The sequence below is a fragment of the Aegilops tauschii genome, chromosome 7, assembly GCF_002575655.3.
Source record: "Aegilops tauschii subsp. strangulata cultivar AL8/78 chromosome 7, Aet v6.0, whole genome shotgun sequence".
NCBI lineage: Eukaryota > Viridiplantae > Streptophyta > Magnoliopsida > Poales > Poaceae > Aegilops > Aegilops tauschii.
In genome coordinates, this window is record NC_053041.3 from 441,196,725 (window position 1) to 441,215,465 (window position 18,741).

Genomic DNA, 18,741 nt, shown 5'->3' on the forward strand with positions numbered 1-18,741 from the left:
TATCCGGGAGTTGCACGATCTCATGGTCTAAGGAAATGATACTTGACATTGGAAAAGCTCTAGCAAACGAACTACACGATCTTTTGTGCTATGCTTAGGATTGGGTCTTGTCCATCGCATCATTCTCCTAATGATGTGATCCCGTTATCAATGACATCCAATGTCCATAGTCAGGAAACCATGACTATCTGTTGATCAACGAGCTAGTCAACTAGAGGCTTACTAGGGACACGTTATGGTCTATGTATTCACACATGTATTACGATTTCCGGATAACACAATTATAGCATGAACAATAGACAATTATCATGAACAAGGAAATATAATAATAACCATTTATTATTGCCTCTAGGGCATATTTCCAACAATGCCTACCTCAACTTGCATGTGAAGAATTTTTCTATTATTACTGGATTCCACTATTTCTATTTATCTCAACATGCACACAATATTCTACCCCATCAAGCGTCCATCACAACTAGCATGGGAAAATACTTACACTATACAATTTATATTCAATAAATATTTTCAGCTATACAATAATAAAATACAACATATAATAGTATTACCCTCAAAAAATACAATATGAATTTTATGTTTCAGCTTATATATTATTAAATCTAAACATTCATGTTTCATTAGAACCTTATCTCATTGAAATATATTACAAATGATCCCTTCAGCAACATGCGAGATATTATCTAGTTTTGTGAATGCTACATCCAAAAGCCCGCATGGCCTACTTACTCGAGTGACCCTATCAACTTGCCAGTTGTTAATCTATATTCACCAAGTTAACCCTAAGTAGATGATTTTGTGGTCGAAAATTTTATGGTGTGAATATATGGTTGAAATTTAAATATACAAGTTTAATACTACCTCTGATCCATAATAGGTGTTGAAGTTTTGAACTAACCCGAGTTCAAAACCGCACACTTATTTGGATCGGAGTGAGTAATAAAAAACCTATGATTATTTACTTATGTGCTTTTGTACATGAATAACACAAAGTAGCCCTTGTCGTCAACGGTCAACCATGTCCAATAAGTTTAGGTTGATATTGATGGAGTTTTAAAGTTTATATAGGGATGAAAATAAACTATATAGCGATGTAGGTCCGATAGCATGCTAATTTTAGTCTTTGCACTAAAAAGTGCAATGTAAATTTAGTTGACTGCAAACAAATTTATAATGTTAAATAAATTCCAAATTTTTACGGAATGAATAAGTATCCATTTACTCATTAGAATGACACAATCGGATGTGTGAAAAACCTCATCTCTTATGGTTTTATGATACGTCTCCAACGTATCTATTATTTTTTTATTGTTCCATGCTATTATATTATCCATCTAGGATGTTTTATATGCATTTATATGCTATTTTATATGATTTTTGGGACTAACCTATTAACCTAGAGCCTAGTGCCAGTTTCTGTTTTTTCCTTGTTTTTGAGTATCGCAGAAAAGGAAAACCAAACGGAGTCCAATTGACTTGAAACTTCACGGAACTTATTTTTGGACCAAAAGAAGGCCATGGAGCAAAAGAGATGGGCCAGAAGAGTCCTGGGCTGCCCACGAGGGTGGGGGTGCGCTCACCTCCCTGGGCGCACCTCCCTACCTCGTGGACAGCCCGGAGACCCCCCTAACTTGTTCCTGACGCCAAAACCTCTTATATATACGGAAACCTCCAGAACATAACCTAGATCGGGAGTTCCGCCGCCGCAAGCCTCTGTAGCCACCAAAAACCAACGGGACCCTGTTCCGCCACCCTGCCGGAGGGGGGATCCCTCACCGGTGGCCATCTTCATCATCCCGGCGCTCTCCATGACGAGGAGGGAGTAGTTCACCCTCAGGCCTGAGGGTATGTACCAGTAGCTATGTGTTTGATCTCTCTCTCTCTCTCATGTTCTTGAGGTGGTACGATCTTGATGTATCGCAAGCTTTGCTATTATAGTTGGATCTTATGATGTTTCTCCCCCTCTACTCTCTTGTAATGGATTGAGTTTTCCCTTTGAAGTTATCTTATCGGATTGAGTCTTTAAGGATTTGGGAACACTTGATGTATGTCTTGCATGTGCTTATCTGTGGTGACAATGGGATATCACGTGATTCACTTGATGTATGTTTTGGTGATCAACTTGCGGGTTCAGTGACCTTGTGAACTTATGCATAGGGGTTGGCACACGTTTTCGTCTTGACTCTCTGGTAGAAACTTTGGGGCACTCTTTGAAGTTCTTTGTATTGGTTGAATAGATGAATCTGAGATTGTGTGATGCACATCGTATAATCATACCCACGGATACTTGTGGTGACATTGGAGAATCTAGGTGACATTAGGGTTTTGGTTGATTTGTGTCTTAAGGTGTTATTCTAGTACGAACTCTAGGATAGATCGAACGGAAAGAATAGCTTTGTGTTATTTTACTACGGACTCTTGAATAGATCGATCAGAAAGGATAACTTTGAGGTGGTTTCGTACCCTACCATAATCTCTTTGTTTGTTCTCCGCTATTAGTGACTTTGGAGTGACTCTTTGTTGCATGTTGAGGGATAGTTATATGATCCAATTATGTTATTATTGTTGAGAGAACTTGCACTAGTGAAAGTATGAACCCTAGGCCTTGTTTCAACGCATTGCAAATACCGTTTGTGCTCACTTTTGTCATTAGTTACCTTGCTGTTTTTATAATTTCATATTACAAAAACCAATATCTACCATCCATATTGCACTTGCATCACCATCTCTTCGCCGAACTAGTGCACCTATACAATTTACCATTGTATTGGGTGTGTTGGGGACACAAGAGACTCTTTGTTATTTGCTTGCAGGGTTGTTTGAGAGAGACCATCTTCATCCTACGCCTCCCACGGATTGATAAACCTTAGGTCATCCACTTGAGGGAAATTTGCTACTGTCCTACAAACCTCTGCACTTGGAGGCCCAACAAAGTCTACAAGAAGAAGGTAGTGTAGTAGACATCAAGCAGTTTCTGGCGCCGTTGCCGGGGAGGTGAGTGCTTGAAGGTATATCTTTAGATCTTGCAATCGAATCTGGTTGTTTCTTGTTTTATCACTAGTTTAGTTTATAAAAGAAAACTACAAAAAATGGAATTGAGGGTGCCTCATATGCTTCATCTTTTTAATATCTTTCATGAAAATAAGGATTCCGATAATTGTGCTCAATTGCTAGAGGAAGAATGCATTAGAATGTTTGGCACTAAATATTTGAATGATGAGCATGATTGCAATGTTGTTAGTATGAATTTCTTGAATATCCATGATGCTAATGATATGCAAAGCCACAAGCTTGGGGATGCTATGTTTGATGAAGATGATATTTTTTGTCCCCCAAGTTTTGATGAGTAAATTTATTATGATGATAGCATGCCTCCTATTTATGATAATTATATTGATTAAAGTGGGTTTGGAAGAGTGTAAACTTTAGGAAGTAATGATCCCACTATTTTGGAGGGTGTTGAATCTTATTGTGATAATTATGAAAGTGGATTTGGAGAGGTCATGACTTTATTTAGTGATGAATCCACTATTTTGGAAGAGGTTCCAATTGATTATGAGAATAAAGTTGCTATCTATGATGATTATTGTGATGACATATATGCTATAAAGAATAATTATCACCATGAAACTTGTCATCATGATTTTAGTTTTCAATTGGATTATGCCTCACATGATAGTTATTTTGTTGAGTTTGCTCACACTACTATTCATGAGAACAAATTTTCTTTTGTGGAGAGTAATAAAATTTCTATGCTTGTAGATCATGAAAAGAATGCTTTATGTGATAGTTATATTGTTTAATTCATTCATGATGCTACTGAAAATTATTATGAGGGAGGAATATATGCTTGTAGGAATTGCAATAATATCAAGTTTCCTCTCTATGTGCTTAAAGTTTTAAAGTTATGCTTGTTTTGCCTTCCTATGCTAGTTGATTATTGTTCCCATAAGTTGTTTGCTCACAAAATCCCTATGCATAGGAAGTGGGTTAGGCTTAAATGTGCTAGTCATATTCTTCATGATGCTCTCTTTATGTTTCAATTCTTATCTTTTATGTGAGCATCATTGAAATCATCATGCCTAGCTAGGGGCGTTAAACGTTAGCGCTTGTTGGGAGGCAACTCGATTTTGTTTTTGTTCTTTGCTTTTTGCTCCTGTTTAGTAATAAATAATTCATCTAGCCTCTGTTTAGATGTGGTTTTATTGTTTTAGTTAGTGTTTGTGCCAAGTAGAACCTTTGGGAAGACTTGGGTGAAGTCTTTGTGATCTTGCTGTAAAAAACAGAAACTTTAGCGCTCACGAGATTAGCTACAACTTTTTACTGGAGAGTGATTTTAGGTTGATTCTTTTTGAAGATGATTGATAGACAAATTCCTCAGGTCCACCAATTTATTTCAGAATTTTTGGAGTTACAGAAGTATTCGAATTATACATATCACTACAGACTGTTCTGTTTTTGACAGATTCTGTTTTCATTGTGTTGTTTGCTTATTTTGATGAATCTATGAGTAGTATCGGAGGGTATTAACCATAGAGAAGTTGTAATATAGTAGATATTACACCAATTTGAATTTATAATGAGTTCACAACAGTACCAAAAGTGGTGATTTATTTTCTTATACTAACGGAGCTTACGAGTTTTCTGTTGAGTTTTGTGTTGTGAAGTTTTCAAGTTTTGGGTAAAGATTTGATGGACTATGGAATAAGGAGTGGCAAGAGCCTAAGCTTGGGGATTCCCAAGGCACCCCAAGGTAATATTCAAGGATAACCAAGAGCCTAAGCTTGGGGATGCCCCGGAAGGCATCCCCTCTTTCATCTTCGTTCATCGGTAACTTTACTTGGGGCTATATTTTTGTTCACCACATGATATGTGTTTTGCTTGGAGCATCATTTTATTTTCTTTTGTTTTGCTTGATGTTTGAATAAAATACCAAGATCTGAAATTCTTAAATATTATATAGTCTTCACATAGTTGCATAATTATTCGACTACTCATTGATCTTCACTTATATCTTTCGGAGTAGTTTGTCGTTTGCTCTCTAGTGCTTCACTTATATCTTTTAGAGCACATCGGTGGTTTTATTTTAAAGAAATAGATGAACTCTCATGATTCACTTATAATATTTTGAGAGTCTTTAGAACAGCATGGTAATTTGCTTTGGTTATGAATTTAGTCCTAATATGATAGGCATCCAAGATGGATATAATAAAAACTTTCATACAGGTGCATTGAATACTAAGAGAAGTTTGATACTTGATTGTTTTGAGATATGGAGATAGTGATATTAAAGTTGTGCTAGTTGAGTAGTTGTGAATTTGAGAAATACTTGTGTTGAAGTTTGCAAGTCCCGTAGCATGCACGTATGGTAAACGTTATGTAACAAATTTGAAGCATGAGGTGTTCTTTGATTGTCATCCTTATGAGTGGCGGTCGGGGACGAGCGATGGTTTTTTCCTACCAATATATCCCCCTAGGAGCATGCGCGTAATGCTTGGTTTTTGATGACTTGTAGATTTTTGCAATAAGTATGTGAGTTCTTTATGAATAATGTTGAGTCCATGGATTATACACACTCTCACATTTCCATCATTGCTAGCCTCTTCGGTACGGTGCATTGCCCTTTCTCACCTTGAGAGTTGGTGCAAACTTCGCCGGTGCATCCAAACCCCGTGATACGATACGCTCTATCACACATAAACCTCCTTATATCTTCCTCAAAACAGCCACCATACCTACCTATTATGGCATTTCCATAGCCATTCCGAGATATATTGTCATGCAACTTTCCACCGTTCCGTTTATTATGACGCGCTTCATCATTGTCATATTGCCTTGCATGATCATGTAGTTGACATCGTATTTGTGGCAAAGCCACCATGCATATTATTTCATACATGTCACTCTTGATTCATTGCCCATCTCGGTACACCGCCGGAGGCATTCATATAGAGTCATATTTTGTTCTAGTATCGAGTTGTAATCATTGAGTTGTAAATAAATAGAAGTGTGATGATCATCATTAATAGAGCATTGTCCCAAAAAAAGAAAGGCCAAATAAAAAAGGAAAGGCAAAAAAAAGGCCAAATAAAAAAAAATAAGAAGGGACAATGCTACTATCCTTTTTCCACACTTGTGCTTCAAAGTAGCACCATGATCTTCATGATAGAGAGTCTCTTATTTTGTCAATTTCATATACTAGTGGGAATTTTTTTTATTATAGAACTTGGCTTGTATATTCCAACAATGGCCTTCCTCAAATGCCCTAGGTCTTCGTGAGCAAGCAAGTTCGATGCACACCCACTTAGTTTCTTTTGTTGAGCTTTCATACATTTATAGCTCTAGTGCATTCGTTGCATGGCAATCCCTACTCCTCGCATTGACATCAATTGATGGGCATCTCCCTAGCCCGTTGATTAGCCGCGTCAATGTGAGACTTTCTCCTTTTTTGTCTTCTCCACACAACCCCCATCATCGTATTCTATTCCACCCATAGTACTATGTCCATAGCTCACGCTCATGTATTGCGTGAAAGTTGAAAAAAGTTTGAGAATACTAAAGTATGAAACAATTGCTTGGCTTGTCATCGGGGTTGTGCATGATGAGAGCATTTTTGTGTGACGAAACTGAAGCATGGCCAAACTATATGATTTTGCAGGGATGAGCTTTCTTTGGCTATGTTATTTTGATAAGACATAATTTCTTGGTTAGTATGCTTAAAGTATTATTATTTTTATGTCAATATTAAACTTTTGTCTTGAATTTTATGGATCTGAATATTCTTGTCACAATAAAGAAGATTACATTGATAAATATGTTAGGTAGCATTCCACATCAAAAATTCTGTTTTTATCATTTACCTACTCGAGGACGAGCAGGAATTAAGCTTGGGGATGCTTGATACGTCTCCAACGTATCTATAATTTTTTATTGTTCCATGCTATTATATTATCCATCTAGGATGTTTTATATGCATTTATATGCTATTTTATATGATTTTTGGGACTAGCCTATTAACCTAGAGCCCAGTGCCAGTTTCTGTTTTTTCCTTGTTTTTGAGTATCGCAGAAAAGGAAAACCAAACGGAGTCCAATTGACCTGAAACTTCACGGAACTTATTTTTGGACCAGAAGAAGGCCATGGAGCAAAAGAGATGGGCCAGAAGAGTCCCGGGCTGCCCACGAGGGTGGGGGCGTGCCCGCCCACCCTGGGCGCGCCTCCCTACCTCGTGGACATCCCGGAGACCCCCCCTGACTTGTTCCCGACGCCAAAACCTCTTACATATACAGAAACCTCCAGAACATAACCTAGATCGGGAGTCCCGCCGCCGCAAGCCTCTGTAGCCACCAAAAACCAATCAGGACCCTGTTCCAACACCCTGCCGGAGGAGGGATCCCTCACCGGTGGCCATCTTCATCATCTCGGCGCTCTCCATGACGAGAAGGGAGTAGTTCACCCTCGGGGCTGAGGGTATGTACCAGTAGCTATGTGTTTGCTCTCTCTCTCTCTCATGTTCTTGAGGTGGTACGATCTTGATGTATTGCGAGCTTGGCTATTATAGTTGGATCTTATGATGTTTCTCCCCCTCTACTCTCTTGTAATGGATTGAGTTTTCCCTTTGAAGTTATCTTATTGGATTGAGTCTTTAAGGATTTGAGAACACTTGATGTATTTCTTGCATGTGCTTATGTGTGGTGACAATGGGATATCACGTGATTGAAGGAAATATGCCCTAGAGGCAATAATAAAGTTATTATTTATTTCCTCATATCATGATAAATGTTTATTATTCATGCTAGAATTGTATTAATCGGAAACATAATACATGTGTGAATACATAGACAAACATAGTGTCGCTAGTATGCCTCTACTTGACTAGCTCGTTAATCAAAGATGGTTAAGTTTCCTAGCCATGGACATGAGTTGTCATTTGATTAAACAGGATCACATCATTAGGAGAATGATGTGATTGAATTGACCCATTCTGTTAGCTTAGCACTTGATCGTTTAGTTTACTGCTATTGCTTTCTCCATGACTTATACATGTTCCTGTGACTATGAGATTATGCAACTCCCGAATACCGGAAGAACACTTTGTGTGCTACCAAACGTCACAACGTAACTGGGTGATTATAAAGGTACTCTACAGGTGTCTCCGATGGTGTTTGTTGAGTTGGCATAGATCGAGATTAGGATTTTTCACTCCGATTGTCGGAGAGGTATCTCTGGGCCCTCTCGGTAATGCACATCACAATAAGCCTTGCAAGCAATGTGACTAATGAGTTAGTTACGGGATGATGCATTACGGAACGAGTAAAGAGACTTGCCGGTAACGAGATTGAGCTAGGTATTAAGATACCGACGATCGAATCTCGGGCAAGTAACATACCGATGACAAAGGGAACAACGTATGTTGTTATGCGGTTTGACCGATAAAGATCTTCGTAGAATATGTAGGAACCAATATGAGCATCCAGGTTCCGCTATTGGTTATTGACCGGAGACATGTCTCGGTCATGTCTACATAGTTCTCGAACCCGTAGGGTCCGCACGCTTAAAGTTCTGTGACGATCGGTATTATGAGTTTTTGTGTTTTGATGTACCGAAGATAGTTCGGCGTCCCGGATATGATCACGGACATGACGAGGAGTCTCGAAATGGTCGAGACGTAAAGATCGATATATTGTACGACTATGTTCGGACACCGGAAGTGTTTCGGGAGGTTTCGGACATATACGGGAGTACCGGGGGGTTACCGGAACCCCCCGGGGAGTGTAATGGGCCTATCGGGCCTTAGTGGAGAAGAGGAGGGGAGGCCAGGGCAGGCCGCGCGCCCCCTCCCCCTCTAGTTCGAATTGGACAAGGAGGGGGGCGGCGCCCCCTTTCCTTCCTCCTCTCTCCTTCCCTTCCCCCTTCTCCTACTCCTACTAGGAAAGAAGGAGTCCTACTCCCGATGGGAGTAGGACTCCCCCCTTGGCGCGCCCTCCTCCTGGTCGGCCGCCTCCCCCCTAGATCCTTTATATACGGGGGCGGGGGGCACCCCAAGACACAACAATTGATCATTGATCTCTTAGCCACGTGCGGTGCCCCCCTCCGCCATAATCCACCTCGGTCATATCATAGTGGTGCTTAGGCGAAGCCCTGCGTCGGTAACATCATCATCATCACCGTCACCACGCCGTTGTGCTCACGAAGCTCTTCCCGGAAGCTCTACTGGATCGTGAGTTCGCGGGACATCACCGAGCTGAACGTGTGCTGAACGCGGAGGTGCCGTACATTCGGTGCTGAGGATCGGTCGATCATGAAGACGTACGACTACATCAACCGCGTTGTTATAACGCTTCCGCTTACGGTCTATGAGGGTACGTAGACGACACTCTCCCCTCTCGTTGCTATGCATCACCATGATCTTGCGTGTGAGTAGGAATGTTTTTGAAATTACTATGTTCCCAACATGCCTGTCGTCTCCGACGACAGAGCTCGTTGTCAATTTCAATTGGAGATCCCGTCGACGACCCCCCCGTTCGAAACTTCCCCCACAGTGGTATCAGAGCCTGGTTTATGCGTAGATGTTATATGCATGAGTAGAACACAAATGAGTTGTGGGCGATACAAGTCATACTGCTTACCAGCATGTCATACTTTGGTTCGGCGGTATTGTTGGATGAAGCGGCCCGGACCGACATTACGCGTATGCTTACGCGAGACTGGTTCTACCGACGTGCTTTGCACACATGTGGCTAGCGGGTGTCAGTTACTCCAACTTTAGTTGAACCGAGTGTGGCTACGCCCGGTCCTTGTGAAGGTTAAAACAACACTAACTTGACGAAATATCGTTGTGGTTTTGATGCGTAGGTAAGAACGGTTCTTGCTCAGCCCGTAGCAACCACGTAAAACTTGCAACAACAAAGTAGAGGACGTCTAACTTGTTTTTGCAGGGCATGTTGTGATGTGATATGGTCAGGGCATGATGCTATATTTATTGTATGAGATGATCATGTTTTGTAACGGAGTTATCGGCAACTGGTAGGAGCCATATGGTTGTCGCTTTATTGTATGCAATGCAATCGCCCTGTAATTGCTTTACTTCATCACTAAGCGGTAGCGATAGTCGTAGAAGCAATAGTTGGCGAGATGACAACGATGCTACGATGGGGATCAAGGTGTCGCGCCGGTGACGATGGTGATCATGATGGTGCTTTGGAGATGGAGATCAAAGGCACAAGATGATGATGGCCATATCATATCACTAATATTGATTGCATGTGATGTTTATCCTTTATGCATCTTATTCTGCTTTGTTTGATGGTAGCATTATAAGATGATCTCTCACTAAATTTCAAGGTAAAAGTTTTCTCCCTAAGTATGCACCGTTGCCAAAGTTCGTCGTGCCGAGACACCACGTGATGATCGGGTGTGATAAGCTCAACGTTCATCTACAATGGGTGTAAGACAGTTTTGCACACGCAGAATACTCGGGTTAAACTTGACGAGCCTAGCATATGCAGATATGGCCTCGGAACACTCAGACCGAAAGGTCGAGCGTGAATCATATAATAGATATGCTCAACATAGTGATATTCACCATTTAAAACTACTCCATTTCACATGATGATCGGTTATGGTTTAGTTGATATGGATCACGTGATCACTTAGATGATCAGAGGGATGTCTATCTAAGTGGGAGTTCTTAGCCATGTGCGGTGCCCCCCTCCACCATAATCCACCTCGGTCATATCATAGCGGTGCTTAGGCAAAGCCATGCGTCAGTAGCATCATCATCACCGTCACCACGCCGTTGTGCTACGAAGCTCTTCCCGGAAGCTCTACTGGATCATGAGTTCGTGGGACGTCACCGAGCTGAACGTGTGCTGAACGCGGAGGTGCCGTACATTCGGTGCTGAGGATCAGTCGATCGTGAAGACGTATGACTACATCAACCGCGTTGTTATAACGCTTCCGCTTACGGTCTACGAGGGTACGTAGACGAAACTCTCCCCTCTCGTTGCTATGCATCACCATGATCTTGCGTGTGCGTAGGATTTTTTTGAAATTACTACGTTCCCCAACAGTGATTCACTTGATGTATGTTTTGGTGATCAACTTGCGGGTTCAGTGACCTTGTGAACTTATGCATAGGGGTTGGCACACGTTTTCGTCTTGACTCTCTGGTAGAAACTTTGGGGCACTCTTTGAAGTTCTTTGTGTTGGTTGAATAGATGAATCTGAGATTGTGTGATGCATATCGTATAATCATACCCACGGATACTTGTGGTGACATTGGAGTATCTAGGTGACATTAGGGTTTTGGTTGATTTATGTCTTAAGGTGTTATTCTAGTACGAACTCTAGGATAGATCGAACGGAAAGAATAGCTTCGTGTTATTTTACTACGGACTCTTGAATAGATCGATCAGAAAGGATAACTTTGAGGTGGTTTCATACCCTACCATAATCTCTTCGTTTGTTCTCTACTATTAGTGACTTTGGAGTGACTCTTTGTTGCATGTTGAAGGATAGTAATATGATCCAATTATGTTATTATTGTTGAGAGAACTTGCACTAGTGAAAGTATGAACCTGTAGGAGATATGCCCTAGAGGCAATAATAAATGCTATTACTTATCTCCATGTTCATAATTATGTTTATGTTCCATGCTATAACTGCTATGGTTCTCGAGTCTGCAATAACCACGAGGCTCGGAGGAAGACTCATATGCACGTGTGGAATAATAAACGGTAAAATGTATTCCTAGTCTGGCCTCTAAGACTAGCTCAAGTATTGCATGATGGTTCTGTTTTCCTGATCATGGGCATGTCTATGTCAGCAACCTTGAGGGCACAACGTTAAGAGAACATTTGTGTTGAATCGACCCGGCATGATGTTATGCAAAGAGATTCATTCGTCACAAGTTAATGGTACATAACACAGAGATGGTTAACGTTTGCATGATTCCTTAGACCATGCGAGTATCGAGTTTCTTCATGCTTGCTTCATGAACTTTGGGGTTTGTTAAACGTCATCCGTAAATGGGTGGCTATTATGGCGGCTTACGGGTTCATGGAAAAGTGTGTCAAGTAACTTGATAGCTCAAGATTGGGATTTGCTCCTCCGACGATGGAGAGATATTCTCGGGCGCTCTCGATATTACGGTATCCATCATCGTCTGGCCAGACACAGTGTGATTTGATCACTGGGATGCCGGAACACGGAAACGAGAAAAGAGAACAAAACCGGTAACGAGGTAACTTGCATGGTGGACAAATTGTTCGTCCATGGGCATGCAATAAATCTCACCTCAGGTGTTTGTGACATATCACGAAGCAACAGGAATAGTTCATTGGTTTCACTCCTAGGTCCTTGTGGAAGGACTTCATTCATGTGCATTTTGGGTTTTTGTGTGAAACTACCCTACCCCTTGGGATTTCCTATAAATAGAGGTGGAGGGGCAGCCCTCCACACTCATCCCTTCTCACATACAAGTGCCATGCATGATCTGGCTTCTCTCTCCCTCCCAGCGAAATAGTTTCATAGAGTCGAAAGGCTGTCTGGGTTCCGGTGGGAACTAGTTCTGGATGGCGAAGCCCTGCCGGATAAATGACACTGTATGTGTGCAACTCTATAGAGAGATCGTAGTTTCGGTCTTAGTTCGTGAGTGCCTCCCGAAGGGCTGTCCGTGTGACCGTCCGAGTTTCGAAGGTCCTCCCGAAGGGCTGTCCGAGTGACCATTCGAGTTTCGAAGGTCCTCCTGAAGGGCTGTCCGCGACACCGTCCGGGGGGCTGTTCGACCGCCTCCCGGAGGGCTGTCTGAGGAGCAGATGACGGTATACATCCTCGCGGTTGGGAGGTTGTAAATCCTAGCTGTGGGGATCTGCACCGCCGATCGTCATCGACTCTACTTCCCGCTGCGCTACGAGTCGGTAACGAAAAAGATCAAACCATGTATGCAGTCTCCATAGTGGTCCTGGGCTGGTGCGTAGGTCAGAAATTTTTTGTTTTCTGCTGCGTTACCCTACAGTGGCATCAAGAGCCGTGCTATGCGTAGATGCAGGTTTTGATCTAGAATACATGGAGATGTATGGGTATTGCATAATATAATTAGGTAGTAGATGAGATCTATTGCTGAAAATTATTTATGCGGGTGACAGATGAAATCTGTTACCCGACGTTCTTGTTGCTTCCCTAGAATTTGCGTTTGCTCAATCTCGAGACAGCATGGTGGAATTTGACAAAGTTCTGGCAATCTATGATCCTGATTGATCATGGAAGTGCTATCAGTTCTTTGGGTTCTGTCGTAGTCAAAAGAAAGATGAAATTTGCAGATGAAAGGGCATTGCAGATATGATCTGCACGGGGGTCATGCGTATGACGAAGTTTAGTATGGGGCTCGAGATTTAATTATCTCGTGCTTCATACACCCCGAGATGTTAATCTAGCAACTTGAATAATCATACTTGATGATAAAACGTTGGTAGCTGCGGTTTAAGTCAAAACCTTAGAAGCCACGTAAAATAAAATTTTACATAAACCGATTAGAGGCGTCTAACTTGGTTTTGCAGGATGTGCATGTGATGTGGTATAGCAATGCTCATATTCAATTTGATTATGTATGAGATGACTATATGATGTAATTAACATGACCTGCGTGTCATGATTCGGCATGATGGCTAGAGCCATATGATTGTCACTTTAATGACCTGTGTGTCAACCTTAAGTAATGCACTTATTTTATTAGCTATAGAGATAGCAATATTATCTGGTGCATCGACAAGGTGGTGGAAATCTTCGCGAAGGTGAACACCGACGCGAATGCCGAAGACGAAGAAATGAAAGACTTCTCCGTCAGAAAGGGATATACCATATCATGCTATTATGAATTGCCTGAGATGTTTATCCCTTATGATGCACCCTTCTTGATTGTGCGGTAGTCGCTTTTTATTAGGGTGATCTCTCACTTAAAATATCAAAGTAGTTAGTGTTCACCCAAGTGTAGCACCGTCTGAAATTCGTATCTTTTCGGGGTGCGCCATGTACACATGAGCACGAATGAATTGAGAGGAATGAGGCGGGTGAGGTCAGACCTCGCAGCAAGATCACTTGGTTGTCTTTGACGTTCAGGCAGGAGAGTCCTGAGCTCGGAAGACGCCCATCGAAAGATGAACAAGAATCACATAGAGATGTGATCGGCAAGTTGGCCTACCGATTGAAATTCGTGTCATCAGTGATGAACCCGTCAATGGCATCGAATAGAAATATGGATCTTGAATCACTCTAAATCAATTATGAGAGATATTGATTTGAGTGGGAGCGCAGTGTTGAATTAACATGTTTAATTCTCAGTGCAATTAATTATGAACATTGTCTAAGTGTTTCTTGCAAAATAGTTGTAGAATAATGGCTCGCGATTCCACTTTCCCTGTTAAAATTGAATAGCTATTAAATATCTGGTTAAAACTTTACGATTGGTAACGTAATATGAGGATTGTCCTCAAAACTGCCGAGAAGGACTTTGTCCTATCGCATGCTTTCCGTATCCTCCCGCTAATGCTATGGATCATGTGCTCTCGTCCTTCGATCCAAAAGCTAGAATTCTGTTACGGTCAAGTGGAATATGTTTGCTTCCATGAAACCCAAACTTCGAAAGTTGGGATAGTTATATGATATTCATGGAACTGAAAATTATTTTCAGATACAAACAAAGCAATGTTTGTTTGCAAGTATTAGTAAAAGTGTTTACTATGCATTTGACTGTTGGGAAAGGGATCCAGAAGAACGTCTGTCATATAATGGAAGGTGAATAAAACAACAACTTAAAGAGAAAGGAAGTGTCCAAAGGGTGTTAGTATGACTTACACGCCTAGGAAGTCCGGGGCTAACGCCACTCTTAAGTTGGGTGCTTCTTTTGCGAGTAGGAGAAATACTAAAAGTTAAACTGTTAGAAGTATAAAGGCAGAAAGAAAGATGACTGGAATATCTAGCTCATGTATGAATGTCATACAAGTTTTTGATGTATAGTAGGCTGGTCAAAGATATAGTTCTTGGGAATTATGGTTAAACATGTTAATCACTAATTCTTGGGTATTGTGAGTTAATCACAAAGATACCCGCGAGATTGCATTCTGTTACGAATCAATGTAAGAGCTACTATGGCCTAAAAAGACTAGCCTGAAATGAGGTTAAGGTATACACAGGGAACATAGTAAATGTTACTATACCTTCCATCGGTGTATTGTCGTCTGTATTTATTTTCATAATTCATTTAGAGTTTTACAAACTCTAGCCCATTGCATAAGGTATCTTGCAAGAAGGTTGTTCATAAGAGAACTTTTTATGTTCAATGTTATGAATAACACAAGGGCCATACTTTCATTATGAATGAGATGTATGTTATGAATATTGATAATAATACAATACCTCTGGGTTTACTTTCATAATTCATTTTAGAGTTTCATACACTCTAGCCCATTGCACAATGTTTGTTGCAAAAGAGTTGTTCATAAAAACAACAATTGTTGTTAAGTATTATGAATAACATGAAGGGCCATGCTTCCATCCAAGATGGCATGTATGTTATGAATATTGATGGTAATATGATACATCCATAACACTGACGCTAAATGTCGCAAGACTAAAAGAATACCACACAAGTGTGGCACTACATTTGGTCACATTGGAGAAACCTGCATGGAAAATTCCATTATGATGGATTTTGAAGTCTTTTTGATTTTGAATCATCTGACACTTGCAACTTTCCTCCGAAAAGTGAAGTGACTAAAATACCGTTCACAAGCCATAAGGAACGAACAACAAACTTATTAGTGATCATACATTTGATGTGTGTAGTCCGATAAGTGTTGTTAGTGGTGGATTTATTTATCTTCAAAAATGACTCAAGTAGATATATGGATATTTACTTGATGAGACGTAAGTCTGGATCTTTTGAAATCATTCGAAAGGTTTTCAAAAATGAAGTAGAAGTTATTGTAACAAGAAAATTATGTTTCTGCAATTTGATTGCACAAAGGAATATTTGAGTTACATGTTTAGCGAATGTCTGATGAGTTGTGAAAGGGGTTTCATAACTTGCACCTCCCGGAACACCACTGCAAGTGGAAAGTCCGTGGAGATGTAATCAAACCATTTATGACATGGTAAGGTCAAAGATGACATAAATAAATTTGCCATTATCCCTTTTAAAGTGATGCTTTAGAGACTGCGGCTTTTACATTGAAAAGAGCTACATCGGGTCTGTTGAAATGAAGCCATGGTATGGTACGCCCAACCATGTTATATCTTTTATTAACATTTGGAATATGGGGCTTGTGTAAAAGGTTACAAACCTATTCCAAATCAGACAAGTGCTACTTTGTAGGTTATACCAAAATGTTGGGTATTCCTCCCTCACTACACCGAGGCAAATAGTTTTGCCGCGAAACGGTGTGCTTTTAAAGAGAATGGTTCTTTCAAAAAGGTGAGTGGGAGAATAGTGCAACTCGACGAGATAAACAGTATCTACGTCATCAGATCAAAGGAAAAAGACCTTGGAAGTAATTCCAGAGTTTCCTACTGCGACTGATACGGAAGTCTCTACAATAAAATGTATGAACTTCGGTCGAACTTGCAGCTGAACCACGTAGGCAAGGCTCATGCAGCGCAAACGAGATATTGTTGTTAGACAACATTATACCTACGATACACAAGGAAGCGTTGATGGGCCCTGACTCCGGAATTGGCTAAATGCCAATACAACCCGAGTTAGTTTTCATATAAGTGACTCAAGATTTAAACCTTGATACACCTTTCGGAAGACTTAGAGTCTAACGAATATTTATGGAACTTAAAACTGATACGGATAAAAATGTTTTATCCATAAAGCTCGACTTGTTGAAATAACAAGTTCAAGAGTTGACTACGATGAGGTTGTTTTCATCATAGCGATGCTTAAAGTCGGTTCGGGTTGAACTAGCAATTAATACATATTTCAATCATGAGATATGAAACATGGATGACAATAGGATTTCCATCTGATGGAAATGAAACCAAGGACTTGCATGTGTTACAGTCCAAAGCATTTTGTCTATCCAGAGGATGCTAGTAAGGGTGCAAACTTCAGAGTTCCAGCGATGGACAGAAGAGAGCAAAATGGAGTTGGAATCTTCGTGCTTTGATGAAATGGTCAAAGGGGTTTGACTTCATCAATGGGTAACGAAGATGCTTGTAATTCAAGAAAGTAAGTGGGAGCGTAATAATATTTCTAAAAACCTTGTGTGCTTGACACATTGTTAATTGGAAATAAATTTCTTGACACGAATTAGGACTTCATTTGAAAATAGTTTTTTGATGAAGTGCTTAGGCTAAATAGCCTCAATATTAGGCATAATGATCTATGGAGATAGATTTACCTAATAGGGCTAAGCAATGAATACATATTGACAAGGTGCTAAAACCTTTTAGCATTTAAAACCGCCAGGGAGTGATTCTTGCCGAAGTCACATGGAAGAGTTTTTGCAAGACTCGGTGTCCCAAAACACTGATGAGAAAAATACATGATGCAGATTCCACACACTTTTATGTTTGGATTAATCATGTATTCCATGGTATGTAAAACAACCAGATATGTTCGATACTCCCAAGGTGTTGCGAGTATGGATACCAAAGTGATCAAAGTACTGATCATGGGACAACAGTGAAAGATGTCATTGAGTACTAGAGTAAGTACTGATGATATGTTTTCTCGCAAGCGGAGATCATGAAGAGTTAGTTGTAAAATGTTACATCGATGCAGTCTTCATCTTTTCTCCATGCGATTTTCAATTTAAGTTAAGGGTTTTGTGTAATACACAATATGGTGGCACGGTAGTTGGAAATTGTTCCCAACAGGATACTGTGGCGAATTCTATAACAAATGACTAAGTATGTTGACGCTTTAGAAGCGGCAAACAAGATGTTGAACATATAGTTCATTCATGAACTTACTATGGTTCCAAGATGGCTTTTGTCAATGGGACACTACTGCAGGTAGTTTCTCCATAACTCAGTCTGAGGAATCCAGGTTCGACCTGTGATTCACATACATAAAAGCCAAGTCCACACAAAATATGAATTTTGTGAAAGCGTGAAAATGCGAGGATATGCAGAGATAGACACGGAGCTGAAGTTGTCAGATCCGATGGACATCAGGCTATACCACATGCGAAGCATTTTTTACACCAGTATGCCATAGGTGTGAAGTGCATTAGCATTAACTGGATTATTGACTCTAGTGCAAGTGGGAGTCTGTAGGAGATATGCCCTAGAGGCAATAATAAATGCTATTACTTATCTCCATGTTCATAATTATGTTTATGTTCCATGCTATAACTGCTATGGTTCTCGAGTCTGCAATAACCACGAGGCTCGGAGGAAGACTCATATGCACGTGTGGAATAATAAACGGTAAAATGTATTCCTAGTCTGGCCTCTAAGACTAGCTCAAGTATTGCATGATGGTTCTGTTTTCCTGATCATGGGCATGTCTATGTCAGCAACCTTGAGGGCACAACGTTAAGAGAACATTTGTGTTGAATCGACCCGGCATGATGTTATGCAAAGAGATTCATTCGTCACAAGTTAATGGTACATAACACAGAGATGGTTAACGTTTGCATGATTCCTTAGACCATGCGAGTATCGAGTTTCTTCATGCTTGCTTCATGAACTTTGGGGTTTGTTAAACGTCATCCG